Genomic DNA, 14971 nt, shown 5'->3' with positions numbered 1-14971 from the left:
TAGCTTCGACGACAAACCCCAAAATAAGAGAGTCCACCAGAGATCTTGGATTACACCACTGGAGCATTGATGGACTTGCTATGTCACTAGATGTAAAAGACCAGCCTGCAGAAACGATAAGCAATTCATGTGTATTGCTCGAGTACAACTGGGTGCAGAGAACACCATTTCAACGTGAAGCAAAGACTGACTTTTTTTGTCAAAATGAAGTGATGGCTTCATGCCACTAGTCCCTGCCACAGCTCAAGATGGATGATCTGCTGCCAAAACTGCTACCTTGGTGATATAAGGGAAAGAGCAGTGCATCATTAAGGCTTATTTTCAACTGTACATTGAAAGTGTCCTGCTTTATGCACATTGTTCTATGGTGGCGTGCAGGCACTGACATGGGAAAAGAAGGGGGCAATGTGAAAATTCATTTTCTGAATTAAAGGTTTAGAGGCTTCAACTGCAGCGTGTTAGGTTTGAAATCCTAGGAGAAGCACCAAAATGTACCGCTTACCTTCATGAAAAATGACTTCTATATAGTGACGGTCAATACAGGACTCTATAAATCATGCAGCTTCCGGTTTTTATCATACGCTTTGTTTACACTTATATCTGTATTTACCCATATTTATTTTGACTCATTTTATTTGTATTTATTGACATGTGTTTTTGTTCTACAAGAAATTGAAACTTTACACTTTTGTAATTACACTAAATTAACACAAGCTCTGGGATATCTGTAAGGTTTTGTCCAATATTCTGTCGCCATATGCAACACATACAACATCTGTATATTACAGTTTTAGTGAATAAATGTTGTCATGTACTTTCAATGTCTAAACCCAAATTTATTGCACCCCTGTGAATGGTACTGCTTGTATTAAAGTTGCCATGCAAAGAGCATTTGAAAAAAAGTTCTTGTAGGCACAGCCACTGGACTGGTAATCCAAATGACATCAATTAGAGTTTATCCAAATACATATTCTCAAAGTTTCATTTTCATAAATAAATAGAGAGAAATGGGTTGTTTTGTTTGCAATGATATAGAAAAAATCAGTCAAAAGAGAACTCTAAGTCTTACTCCTAAATAAAGATACAGGTGCAACACTCCTCATCAACGCCAGCACCTTCATCTTCCTCGAAGACCTTAACCCTCACCGAGAAGACCGTACCAACCCAAACTCCATGGCCCTTCTAGAAAATCTCAGATGCCTTGGACTCACCCAGCATGTTACTGAACCTACCCACTCTGTCGGACACCTATTTGACCCAAGTTAGCTCCTCAATCAGCAGCATCACAGTTGAAAAACCAGCAACTATGACATGGACAGACCAGACCAACCCAAGCACAACAGCGACTAGCTGAATGCCTTCAAAAACCTCAACAGCAAGATTACTGCATGCGACGACGCCCTGGCTCCTCTTGAGCACAACCCAACGGAAAGCCCGACCAAAGGCCAGCTAGAACGCACAAGAGCTCAGGCTGCCGAAATGCCACTGCAAGGAAGTAGAGTGCAAATGGAGAACAAGTTGAGACACTGCGGATAAAGACATCTTGAAAGCATCTAAAGACGCTGCCACCAGCAGATATGAAACACCAAGCACACAGCTCTTGCAGATCGCACTGAAAGCACCACTAACAGCAGAAAGGAAATCTTCGCCATAATCAAAAATTTCCGAGCGCCTCCTGCCGCCTTCTACAACATGACTTCTTCACAAGTCCTTTGTAACACGCTCTTGAAATTCTTCTATAACAAATCACCTCAATATACAGAAACTTTGACCCTCAACTGGACCCCATCACAATAGCAACTCAACTTCCCATCACGGCTGATGAACGAACCCTGACCTCGTGGCCAGCCATCACCACTGTTGAAATCGCTGCAACCATGAACATCCAACTTGGGGGCTTCATAACCCTTCCCCACCACCAAACCTTCACCAGAGGACTCTTCTTGAACAGTAAAGCACTAACACCCATCCTTAACACCTCCATCGACTCAGCCACATTCCAATACACCTGAAAATATGCTACTGTCATGACCCAGCTCAAGAAACCATCCACTGACCCAGCCACACTTTCCAACTACATACCCATCTCCCTCCTACCATATCCAGCAAAGGTCTTAGAGAAAATGATCAACCAAAGCCTCAATGACCACCTCAGCAACCGCCAGCTCCACGAAACCATGCGTACTGGATTCAGGCTCATTCACTGTACAGAAACAACACTTATTGCCAACACAGATGATATCCGCATGATCCTTGACAGAGGAGACACTGCGGTCCTCATTTTTTTGGACCTCTCTGCAGCATTTGACATGGTCTCACACCCCATCCTCATCAGGCGCCTGCACAAAATTGGCACCCAAGGACTAGCTCTCTGCTGGATCTGCTCCTTTTTAACGGATAGAACACAAGCTGTCAGCCTAGCAGCTTACTCCTTGGAAGCCTGCATAGTAATCTGTGGATTGTCTCCAGACTCATCGCTCAGTCCCACCCTCTTCAATGCATACATGATCCCTCCGGACAATGTCATCCATGCATACGACATCAACATCTTTTCCTACGCAGGTGACACGCAGCTCATACTCTCAAGGACCAAAGTAGTGATCTTCAGCAAGAACACCTCACCATGAGACTTTAACTGGTGGCTGGCCAAAGTCAGACCCCCACACAGAACCTACACCAGGAACCCCAAAATAATCAGCAAACTGGACATGACCCCACAACTAAACGCCCTCATTGCATCTGGATTCCACACCCAGAAGATGCTAAGGAAGATCTTCAAATGGCTCTCAAGCAACACAAGAAAAACTGTCACTCACCCCCTAGTCACCAGCAAGTTGGACTACAGAAACACCCTCTACACCGGAATCAACAAGTAACTCACTAGAAGAGTACAAACCATCCAGAACTTGGCAGCCAGACTCATCCTAAATCTCCCACACAGAACTCACATCATACCATACCTCAGGGAACTACACTGGCTCCCAATACACAAAGGTGCTTAACTCCAAATCTTCGCACATACATACATGACACTACACAACTCAGGCCCTACCTACCTGACCAGTCGCATCTCCTTCCACTAACCACCCAGACACGTCCTCTCTGCAGGACTCCTACTCGCACAGTTTCCACGCATGTACAGAACCAGATCACTCCTAAAACGTGGAATTACCAGCCACTCTACATCAAAACCTCCTCCTCTCTTCTTGAATTAGCAATGAGCTGAATACCTGGCTTTTCGATTAAATAATCGATCATAGGCAGGGCTAGGCACACACACCTGCTCAGGGACAGGATACCCTCACGAGTGCACTTTAGAAATTAACAGAACAGAACATTTAGACACTGAGGGCCTCATGTAGGTAGCATACCAGTTACCACTTCTAAAATACCGAACGATACCGAATCGGTATTTTAGAAGTGGTAACTGGTATGTAGGTAATGAGTCGGTATTTGTTACCGAATCGTTACTAGTCGGTAATTACCGAATCGGTATTTACCGATTCGGTAATGAGGCATACCTTCCCATTGATGGGAAGGTATGCCTCATTACCGAATCGGTAAATACCGATTCGGTAATGGGGGGAACACATACAAGGGTGGCAGGGTGTCACATTGACACCCTGTTGCACCCCTGATTCGGCCATGTGTGCACATGTGGCACACATACATGCCCTAAGGGCATGTATGTATGCCACATTGCACACTGCTACGCGCGTAAAAATTCATTTACACATACATTCATTATTTACCACCAACTATAAGTTGGTGGTAAATACCGACTCTTAAACACACACACACACTCCCCCTACATCTCGATTTTGCTTTCGGAATTTACCGAATCGGTAAAATTACCGATTCGGAAAAGTTACCGATTCGGTAACATTACCGATTCGGTATTATTACCGAATCGGTAATTTTACCGATTCGGTAAATTCCGAAAGCAAAGTTTGTCCCCCTACATACCAATGGCCAAAATACCGGTCGGTAACGGTATAATTACCGAAAATCGGCCGTTACCGACCGGTATTTGGCTTCCTACATGAGGCCCTGAGTGAGAAGGGTCGAGTTAATCAGAAGGTAAAACTATTTACATGAACATCAACCCTTAATCCACAATATCCACATCCACAGCAATCATTTGAAAAGACAGCATTTAAGCTCAAACATTTTTTATGCCTGAAAATAAATTACCAATAATTTTACATCATTCTTATTAGATCTCTATTTCTATTGCTGGCATGATAGCTCGGTGGGGTCACTGTTGAGATAATTGAGAAGCCTGCATGCTGCTGGTTTGAATCCTGGCAAGTTCGTCCCATTTCTTCATCTTTCCAAAGGTGATACATTGAGCACCATTAAATTGGGTGATGGTAACAGCTGCTATTTACAGTGGTAAAAAATGAATATTCTGTGGTGGCAAATGATACTTAAGCAAGCTCTGACAAAGCTAATAGGATTGCCTCTAGCTAATAGTTTTAGTGCAAATACTTAAGACAGTGATGACCCTGCCCTGTGCCAGTCACACACATGCTATTTGCCTATGAACAGATTACATATTTAAGGCCCGCTATTCTTCTCAATCAGTTTTTGTTCAACACCTATTTTGTAGTGCACGACTATCTAATTTGCTAAACTGATTATGTTATGGGTATAAAACGGCTCCTGTTTCACATTAGGATCTGATATACATACATGTAACCATATTCATAGAAAGGCAAATTGTGGGGCCTTTGGAGTTGTGAGTTTGTGTGGATCACCTCATGAGGTGCGTTGAGCAATATTGTGTGACCTGTTGAGACGAAGGTTGTGCATATGGCTTATTAAAGTTGGCTGCACTGCCACTGTACATTTGCTAACCATTCAGGTGCATTTTCTGCAGTGAGCTTGACAATCATGAGGGCCCAACTCAGGGTTCTTCCCTCTTATCATGTATGAGACATCAGACAGTCAGCTCTGAATTTGAAGGGGCACCCAAAGTGCACCTCTCCTTTGGGAGAGTAGCCACTTGTCCATGTTAAGAGGCACAAAACATTTGTGGCAACATACATTCTAGTCATGGAACAGGCCTTATCCCTGTACATGTGGTCAAAGGAGAGTGCCCATTGGTGCAAAAGCCTGTTCAGTTCCCCAGAAACGCGGTCATTTGCCTTTCTGATGTCTGGGGCATACAGGGAAGGTCACTAGATGAATATGTGTATGTCTAGTATCGGGAGAGTACCTGTTCAGGTGGGGGATGAAGTCCAATTATCTTTAAGTCTGTGTGCTGCACAAGATGGTGGTCAGCTTTATCCAGTGGATGAAAGCAGATACTGAGAATAAGGAGTGGGGCAGCTGCTGAGTCACCACCCTCCCTCCACACTAGGACTAAGTGTGGGAAGCCTGCAGAGTTTCCTTGCTGCTGGACCTGTAAAGTGAAGGAAGAACCTGTCTGCCTACATGCAGGACTAGAGTGACCCTGTAGTGAGGATGTGACCAGACCCCTAGAAGACAGCCAAAGCTCAGATGACTGAAGAGACTTTCATAGATTACAAGGTGAAGAACTGATACTGCACAGGAGGCTCAAGGCTGGCCCAGAGATCTGAAAAGGATCCACCAACGACATCCATGTAGGTGAGCTGCTCCATTACCTTCACAATTGAGAAGATTGAAAGGAGAGTAAATTGACTTTAGGGTGCACACAATTTCATCTGAGACTGTCTATGTTCATCTTGAGAAATCTGGAAGTCGCTCCTGGCCTTGAGTCTAGTCCAATTTCATCAGCTGAGATAAACGGCTCCGATGCCATTCCAGTAGCCAACTGGAAACTAGACTTTTCAATGCCCTACATGCGTGTCCCCTACCCATCAGCACTGGAAAATATCAGTTGAGACCAGTGGCTCTGGGTATACACCAGAGGCGCAACTAGAGCCAAATTTCGGGGGGGGGCTAATAAAAAATTTCGGGGGGGGCTGAAACGTTAAGCAATAGGCAGAGTGGAGCTGCAGGCGATCTTAGAAGGGGTGAAACAACAGCAAGGCCTCATTAACATGCAAATGGTCTTTTAAAGACCTGTGAAGTGCTCGGGTGCGGCTGTGTGTGGCCCGGGAAGCTGTCTCATCCCGGGCTGCCACACACGACGGGGGGGGGGGGGGGGGGGCTGAAGTCCTTTGAGTCCAATGGGTGTTGCGCGCCTGGTATACACACTCCCACCCGTGACTATTTAAAGGAGATACCAAGAGTGTGCTAGGACCCTAGCTCGCCACTGGGTACTCCACAGCCTTGTGGCTTCTGGATCTTTGGACTCCAGGTAACCAGTCGTCTGCCTTCTACCCAGTCCCAGTGACGAGACACTGGAATTTCCCACCAGGAAGAGTCTTTATGCTCCTACAAACACTTTTTGCAGGGTGGAGGATGGGCAACCATTCTTTGGTTGGTGGGGTAATCTGGGCTCTAAAGCTCGAGGCAGATGCACAGGCTCCATTCCTGTGAAGATTCCTTTGGCTTCTCATAGGTTATAGTTAGCCAAAAGGAACGTAAACATCAAAAGAATGAAGCTAGAAATGTTTTTACTTATCCCCAGGAGGAGCAAGGCACATCTGTTTTTCTTTTAGAATCAATTTTTAAAGTGCAGACCATTGTTCCTTCCTGTAACAAAATGCTTTTAAAGCTGTTTTGCCCTACCTAAAGTGCTAGACTGTTGCTGAATTTCTAAGCCCACACCTCACACTGGAGTAAGCCTCAGCCTCTTACGATATCTACCCTAGGCGAGTCAAAGGGTGTACTTGGCCCTTCAGTGTGACGGTAACAGTATTATGGCCATGAGCCTGTTAATCCGCGCAGGGACACACAGTGGCAAACCAGAACGGTGTCCCAAGTGGGACATAAGAGGAACGTAACAGAGCCACCAATGGTAAACAACAAAAACTCGGCCAGTTATCACCCAGTAACGACTGACTGACTGACTGACCCAGGACTCCAAGAGAAGGTCTCACATGGTTAGACACAAACAGGAGAGCCTCTCACACAACTTTAGGGATAAGATATGAGCTGATTAAGTGTCTTTTATCACTGAGGTTCATTATAGCATCTATTTAAGAATGACACCCATGTCCACTATTCCTCCAAGGACTGGTAAAGTATTGGTTAGGCATCACATGCAAAATAACTCACAAAAGAAGGGCACTAGTCAGAAGTACAGACCAATTGTGGGTCAACAGTCACGTCCATACAGTGATATATATGTGTTCTAGGTCAGTTTTAAAACTGTGCTAGTGTCTTTATATTAAGCATAGTGATTCAAGAGTTTGATGAATCATCGTGGTGACTCAGGCTTCTTGGGGATCCTTGGCATGAGTCTGTAGCAGTGTTTTACATATGCTTAGTGTTCAATATCCCACCCCGTGCGTCAAGTAGGTTATACAAAACATCTTATGCATACCAGCATTTTGAATCAATATACCGCTGCAAAATTAAGACGTCTTGGAATAGGTTTCTCACGTGTGCATGCACTGTAAGGCTGCCCGGGGGGGTTGCGTAGCGGCCCGCCCCTTGGAGGGCGGCCGCCTTAGTGCCACAGGAAGGCACAGGGGTGGGAGGTCGAGTCCCTGGGCTAGTCCAGGGGAGACCCCAGCAGATAGCTGCTTCCGGCGAGGGCGGGGAGGAGACAGGGGTACATATACTTGATAAATCGCGACAATCACCTGTTTGTGAATGACAAAGGTGACTCAGGCATGTCTCAGGGCTGGAAGAGGACAAGGAGGAGACAGCCAGGGGTCACTCCAGATGGATTGTCTTAATGATGCTACCACGTAAATGTCGCTGGGGGCTGCAATTGGTGCCCGTTTCAATAGTGCACTCCCGTTAGCTGGCTGCTACCCTGAACTGCCCACTTCCGCCGCCACAACCATTACCTCTGCCTGCCTGTAGCTGCAGTCAGAACAGTGAATGCGCCCTTTCTAGATAGCATGAATGGTCGCGTCCTGGCAGTGGTCACACTCTGTGATGGGGTCGAGGTTGTGATGTGCATCCATTTTCCAACAGCAGTTCTGAAGTCCATGGAAGATTTACAATAATAAAAAGATACATGTGCGTTTTTCTGCTAAAAAGAGCATCATATTAAAAACAACCCAGCCGTCGGAGGGCTTCGCTGCTCTGCAGGCCACACACCTGCAGGCCTGTAACAGCCTGTCAGACACACGGCAGCCGCATGAATAAGTAATACGGCGCTCTGGGGAAATGCCGATCTGAGAGGAGAAATCAATAGACAGCGGAGCAGCCATCAGATCTGCTAAAAGCTGGCTACAGGCGCTTTTATTATTATTATTTAAAAAAGCAGCCTATTCCAAATGTTCACAAAGCGTCATGAGAACGGTGGAGGAAACGCTGGTCTTCCCACGTGCACTTCTGCCCTCCACCTGGGATCTATGCATATGCAAATCACCACAGTGGGTGGGTGGGTGCGTGATTAGCGTCCACACACACTCCGTGTAGACACTCGTGACATTCACACAACTGCGCATGAGGTTATGAAGCCACCCACGCTCTACTATATTGGGACTGTGATCCTACACCTTACCCCCGCACGCGCGAGCACACTCACACGCACACACACACACACTGTGACACACACGGTGTTTTTTCAGCCTGCGAGTGACTCTCTCCACGCACTGCTAGAACAGCCAACAATAGCACGTGCTTGCTATTTCTTCCTCGACACGTGGAAAAGTCGTCCACACATTCCAAGCGACCCTATATTTCAGGACAGTCCATCCACTAGCCGCTCAACAAGGTATATACATCCACTGTCCTTATGATATGGATTTTACAAAACAGGAAATCCGGTTACTATTGCTCATGGCTGGACTGTTCGGAAGCTCTGTTCAGTGTATGGTTCCTCATCTGAACATGAAACAGTGCTCAATCCTTTATTTCATTTTCCATGTGCATTTGAATGGTCAAATCCTATCTCACTGACTGGACCACTCAATGGGGGGACTAGTTAAATTCGTCGAAAGGCTTGACAAAAGTGTCTCAACATTTAAAGATGTGGATGCCACATTACACTAAAGCTACAGCGAATGTTGTAGTAATGAGTGGAGTGACTCAATCAGGAAATTTGTAGAGCGCACTACTCACCCGTGAGGGTCTCAAGGCGCTAGGGGGAGGGGTGCTCAAGTCATATTGAGTGACAAAAGTTGACGAACTGCGAAAAACATGGTCAAGAGAGGGTGACACTGCACATTATACAATAACGCACGCAAAAAAATCATCATACTTTTGTGACATTGTCAGCGATCGGCAAACACCAATCCAGTTGATAGTAACCTTGAAAGGCCTTAGAGACTGTAATGTAATTTGGAAGTGGGCATCAAATAAGGATTTGCATTTATCAAAACCTTTTGATTTTCCCATTGTATTGGCTCCTAGTGCTTGCTTTCCAGATAATTTACATTTCCCAGCAACAGAATTTAAGGCATTTTCTGTCATTTCCGCTTCTTACATTGACTGTAAGTGTGCAAACTGTTTTCAAAGGAATTCAAAAGGCAATACGAGAGAACACAGCTACAGTGTCTTCAATACGGCGGCACGAATGCTCGGATTATTTACCGGTAATCTTCATTACTCCGAGTCGTAGTTCTTCATGTCTACGTTGAAGGCGGGAGCCTCATTAGTAAGGAATGGGACAAGGAAGACAGATGAGGAGCTAATGCATCAGCTTCCACACACTGGGGAATCTTCGGCCGTCTCAGCTCTGGGTTAATTACTGCTCCTAATGCCTCGAGCTAAAGTGCTTCCGGCACTGTGCCTTCTCCCATGGAATCAATTCCCACTGGACTGGGGCAGCCCCACCAGCAGTATCATCGCTGGTCTACTGCACAAATTGTTTAGGGGCAGAGGAAGCTACCAGTAGCGTAGCAAGGATGCCATGGGCCCTGGTGCAAGCGAGTAAAATGCCCCCCTTGGCCGCTGTTGGGTAGTAAAATAAAGCAACTGTCAACAATTAATGGGACCTGGTGCCACTGCACCTGCTGGACCAACGTTAGCTTCGCCCCTGGAAGCTACATCTCTCTTTCACAAGATCAGCTCAAACTCAGTATATAACTGTGTGAAATCTGGTGGGTGAGGCAGCCATGACCTCACCACGTTTATTTCAAAATCACCACAGGCGCTCCCATGCCTGCTGCAGTCTACATACAGCAAGACTCGTCAGAAAAGGGACCGCCACATGCAGATGAAATGCATTATTCACGATGGGCCTGATATCACCTCATTGTCTCATGAACACTTAGTCTCGCTGTCGGGGAGAGGAGCGCCACCCTTGGGGGTGGAGAGGCATGCCGTCTTGGGGAACAGTGGGCCTAATGGTTTCTACTTAATTAATAGAAGAACTAGCTAAACAAACAACATACAAAATGTACACATAGCAATGTTGGATCCCAAAACCTCAGCACATTTATACGCACACCGCTAAAAGGCAATTCATATAACTGTTAATATTTTCAAATAAAAAGCAACCCATGTAAAAAGATAGATTTATACATCGTTTATGTATTTGGTATTATAGATATAAGAAATTCTTTAGCTACTTTTTGTATTCTGTTGTAGTTTATTTTATTGTATTGCTTTGGATTATGCTTTGTATAGAGCCTTTTATAAATTTATTTATCCAAAATAAACTTTGATTTGTTGACCATTTGACAAAAATAATGTCTACAGCACAAAGCCCTGAACACAAAAAAACACCAATACCCTGGTCTATGGCTGAAGAAGATGAGCATATCTCACCTCAGCAGCAGTTTGGCAGCTTCTTCTGAAGTCGCCGGATCCAGCCGCTGCTTCTGTGAAACGAAGCCGTACACTAGAACGCAGACCAGAGCCGCCGATAAAGGAGGGGTCAAGCGGGAACAGAGAGCCGCCATTAAAAGGCGGGAGTTCCCACGCCTCAACCACTAAGCTGGGAGTCCGGAAAGCTGTTCTTCAAATGCCGGACTAGAGTTGGTGTTTAACTCGGCAGGCTGCTCCTTGGTGTAGTGAAGGTTAGGAGCAGGGAGCCTGCTTTTTTAAATGAGACCAGAAGCTGGGACCACTTCCCAGTATATTGGAGAAGACATAATGGGAATCATCTGTTGCCCTTTAAAGGGAGGAGTTTCTCTACAAAATGCATGGTGGAAAGGGCAACAGGAAATGTTCGTTTGCGTGTGCTGCAATCAATCAGTAGATTAGAGAAAACGAAAAATCAATGAGTGGAATGCTAGAATTATTCGCTGCCACTGGTACTTACCCAATCATTTTGTTTAATGAATATCGTTAATTTAGACTTTATCAACTAACACACGTGGGTGAGATGGCCTCTTACCTGAAAAATCTCCCAGCAAACCTCAATTTGTCTCTAAACTATTATGTGCTGGTACTGCTTCCCACATTGTTTTACTTCAACAAATCGAACATGGGTACCGAAAGTCATTTACTAAATATATTGTGGAAAATATATCCGATTTTAGCAAATGTAATTAGAGGACTGTGGCATGCAGCAACGATTTTTCATTATTTGTAAAACTTCCCTAAAATAAGCTTTTTGGTTTCAGCAGATATTGATTGCACTCTATCGTGGCCTCCAGCACAAGTGTTTTCATATTGCCTCACAGGGAAATCCAGAGATTGTGCCTTTGACTGCCCAGTGAGGCAACATGTGAAATCTCGTGTGATAGTTTGCCAGATTTGTTGAGCCTGCTGTTAGTGTCTTTAACAGTGCATGCTTAAGCGGTAGAGGGTCTTGGGACTGAACCTTATAGTTGTGACGCTTTAATCACACAATCGAGGTCTGGAACGTGTGCTGTTATGAATTATTTCACGCAGAACGCAGTGCAAGTTTCTGCAGTTACGTTGGAAGCTTTGCTTTTAATGTTCTACTTATAACCACCTTCTCTTCCAAAAGAACTACATGAGTGATACCATTTTAGAAGGTGGGTGAATAGGATTAAAAAAGGATGGGATGGTTCTGACCCCAATATCCTCCCCAATTCAGACATTTCAGCTTCAAAGAACAACATGAGGTCCTTGTAAGGTTGCTGTTAGACACACTTGGTGTTTTCATGATGTCTAGATTTGGCAGATATTTGAAAATACTGACGATCTCTCAGAAGAGTTTTGGTGTCTCTCTAATGTGCTTCAAGAAATATGCCATTTTAGTATCTATACTACATTTTGCAATTTGTTTTTGTCTGTGCTAGTTGTGGTCTTAACACATCTTCATTTCAGTTGACAACTTTTTCTTTTTAGTGCACACATGTCTTTATTGAACATTTTATTTGGTTAGTACAATCCCAGATTTTTATTTCATACTGCTCTGGTAGGGTCCAGTTTGGGAGTGAATTGGAAATGTTGTGGCAGAGTATTTTAGGCTAATTGTGAAGCTGATATAAACTAACAGGTTACTTGACCCAAAGGCATACAATTAAATATTGGGTCACCAAGTGAAATCAGGTTTCATAGCAATGGATTTTACGGCAAAGGGCTTATAAAACAGTAATTAGTGTATCTTCTCAATTAACTCGATTTTACTCCACAGGGAGACACCAAAATACTTCCTCTGTGACAGGAAAAGAGCATTTAAAAATGTTCAGATTCACAAGCCACAAAAATGTCATTTATGCATTTAACAAATTCTAAGCGCGGTCTATAGCTATCTGTGAACAATTAAATACAAGCCTGAGATAACGAGGCCCATCTGGACATTTTACTTAGGACTCACCACAGTCCTGAAAGCAGAGCTAGGCTTTCATGTGATGAATGTACCTAGAATCCAATCCCTAAACCCAAGTCATAAACTTAATGGTCACCTTGATACCTGCTTTATTCTTAGATAATAGGACGTCACCTCTTCCTAGCTGCCTGGCTGCCTCTTGCTGTTGGTGCATCTTCAGGCACACAGATCTGAAAACACAACAACTAAGAGACTCCAGTGAAGCCGCTTCTTGACAGTAAATTGTTGAAGTGGTTATTACATGAAGCAAACATTGGATATTGCTTTATCAAATGTTAAACTATATCTATTTAAAAATCTGTAGCACCCTCAAGGAGGGGATTACTGTCAAAACCAGATAACATTCGACGTCGAGAGTTAATGTAAATAAAATATTTACTCTTGCTTTTAAATAACAAGAAGTTGACAGTTAACAGTCAACAGTAAAAGCTGCTAATCAGCTACAACAGAGGAAGGAAATCCTAACCACCAAGATTTCTAGGGTGGTGTCAGCCTCGTACATCAAGTGAGAAACGCCATCTTAATTGTGGGGTGTATATTAAAAAAAACACAAGGCACTTTCCCTCAGATGCAGGAAAATGAGTCTTTGGCCAACTGTTCGTTTCTACGAAATATATTTACTGTAAAACCCTTTGCGAGAAATTCACTATTCCCCAGTGAAAACAAATTATATGTTGGAAAATTAAGCAAGAAGCAAGAAGTGTAATCCCTGGAAAGGTTACACAGGACTAAGAGAAGCAAATGCTGACGTTCTACATCTTGATCTCAGTAAGGGAAAGATGATTGTTCAAACTGCGAGTCCAAGCCCAGAAAGTTATTCACAAAAAGGCATGAACTTTTTGTTACTGCACACTGATGAGTAGGAGGCATTGTCTGATCATAGCTGCTAAATTTTCAGTTTGCTTGGGAGTGACATTTTCCATGTTTTCAGTGTATGCATGTGTTACATTTCAATGCCTGATCACAGATCTGGGTTTGACCCATCATTATTTTGCTTGCCAAGCCATTCCAGTTTGGACCTAGCCATATGCAAATCAGCCATGACCCTGCTTCCTTTGGGAACAGTCCAGACCGAACTGCCAGGCAAGGTCCTCCTTAAACAAAAAACAAGCATCCTGGAACCTGTTTCAGGGTATCACCCCACATCAGCCAGGCTAGCTTAAAACCAGTGCCATATCGAGCAAGGGATCCACGTCTGGGCATACCATTCCTACTTAGGGCTGATTTCCATTTGGCTGGGTCCAAACTGGAATGGCGTAGCAAGCAAAAGAACGTTGGATTAAACCCAGGTCTGTGACTGGGGATGAATGTTTAACAATGTTCAACATTCGTCCATCATCTTTTTGTGTTGCATTTTCGCCGTACGTAGCCAACGGTATGCCCAGACGTGGGTCTCTTGCTCGCTGTGCCACTGGATTTAATCAAGCCTCCCAGAGCCTGTGGTGTTCTTCCACCCCTGCCACGTAGAAGAAGCTCCAACCCACAGTGTCTTAATAAGCGCTGGTGTGCAACTTGCCGTTTAACATGGCAGCGTGTAGGTGCATGCTCATGCGGTCCCAGCTTTTGAGGCCTCGCTGCGCACAGGGTACTTACCAGTGGCGAAATGAAACTTGAGGGGACACCCCTGCAAAGTGCACTGAGCCCCCACTCCCCCTGGCACTTTTGCTGAAGGGGCCTGGAGCTCTGGTGCTTCCCGTACCGCGGGGATTGTGGGGGGCTTATGTTACGCCACTGGTACCTCTTCGGAGCCACTGCCATCCTCAAAGGGCAGAAAAGGAGGCAAAGCACCACTGCTACTCATTTAAGTCCTGGTAGATATCGCATATGGCGTTTCTTTCCATATGAATAAAATAGTAACTTCTGATGGCAGTCTGTCCTTCAGAACACTAGACGCAGGCATACAGAGTGGCCTGTCACTGCCTGCAGCGGTGCGGATAGTGTGTGTGTTTGTAAGGCACATGTTCACCCAGGTTCCAGGGCGCTGAATAATATTTAACTTCTAAAAAAAACATGCTGACCTCCATCTTTAAGGGAAATTGACGAAAATATGGGGTTTTCAAACAGTGAGCAATACACTGAGTAATATCAGTGTTTTAAAATAATCATGAAAGAAGATACATTATATACCACGGATGTTGGTTACTTGGCTGGGTGCCAGTCCGGGGTACATGGCACATCTTAAGCTGGCTCGCTGGGTGCTGCATGACAGCCCAATGTTTGATACAG

The 14971-nt window shown here is 44.6% G+C and overlaps 1 protein-coding gene across 3 annotated transcripts in view; it reads right to left on the bottom strand.

The window, feature by feature from the left end:
* Positions 1 to 14971, bottom strand: part of PAG1 (phosphoprotein membrane anchor with glycosphingolipid microdomains 1) — a 602401-nt gene that overhangs the window by 346991 nt on the left and 240439 nt on the right. The window contains exon 1 of one of the 3 annotated variants that reach the window (XM_085605367.1): positions 10768 to 10984. The exons of the other annotated variants lie outside the window; for them this stretch is intronic. The gene's annotated coding sequence lies outside the window, so the exon portion shown is untranslated. Of the gene's footprint in view, positions 1 to 10767; positions 10985 to 14971 lie in introns of those variants that run through there. 3 annotated transcript variants of the gene reach the window in all.

This window comes from Triturus cristatus, chromosome 5_1, assembly GCF_964204655.1.
Source record: "Triturus cristatus chromosome 5_1, aTriCri1.1, whole genome shotgun sequence".
Lineage (NCBI taxonomy): Eukaryota > Metazoa > Chordata > Amphibia > Caudata > Salamandridae > Triturus > Triturus cristatus.
This window is presented reverse-complemented; position numbering and strand designations above follow the sequence as displayed.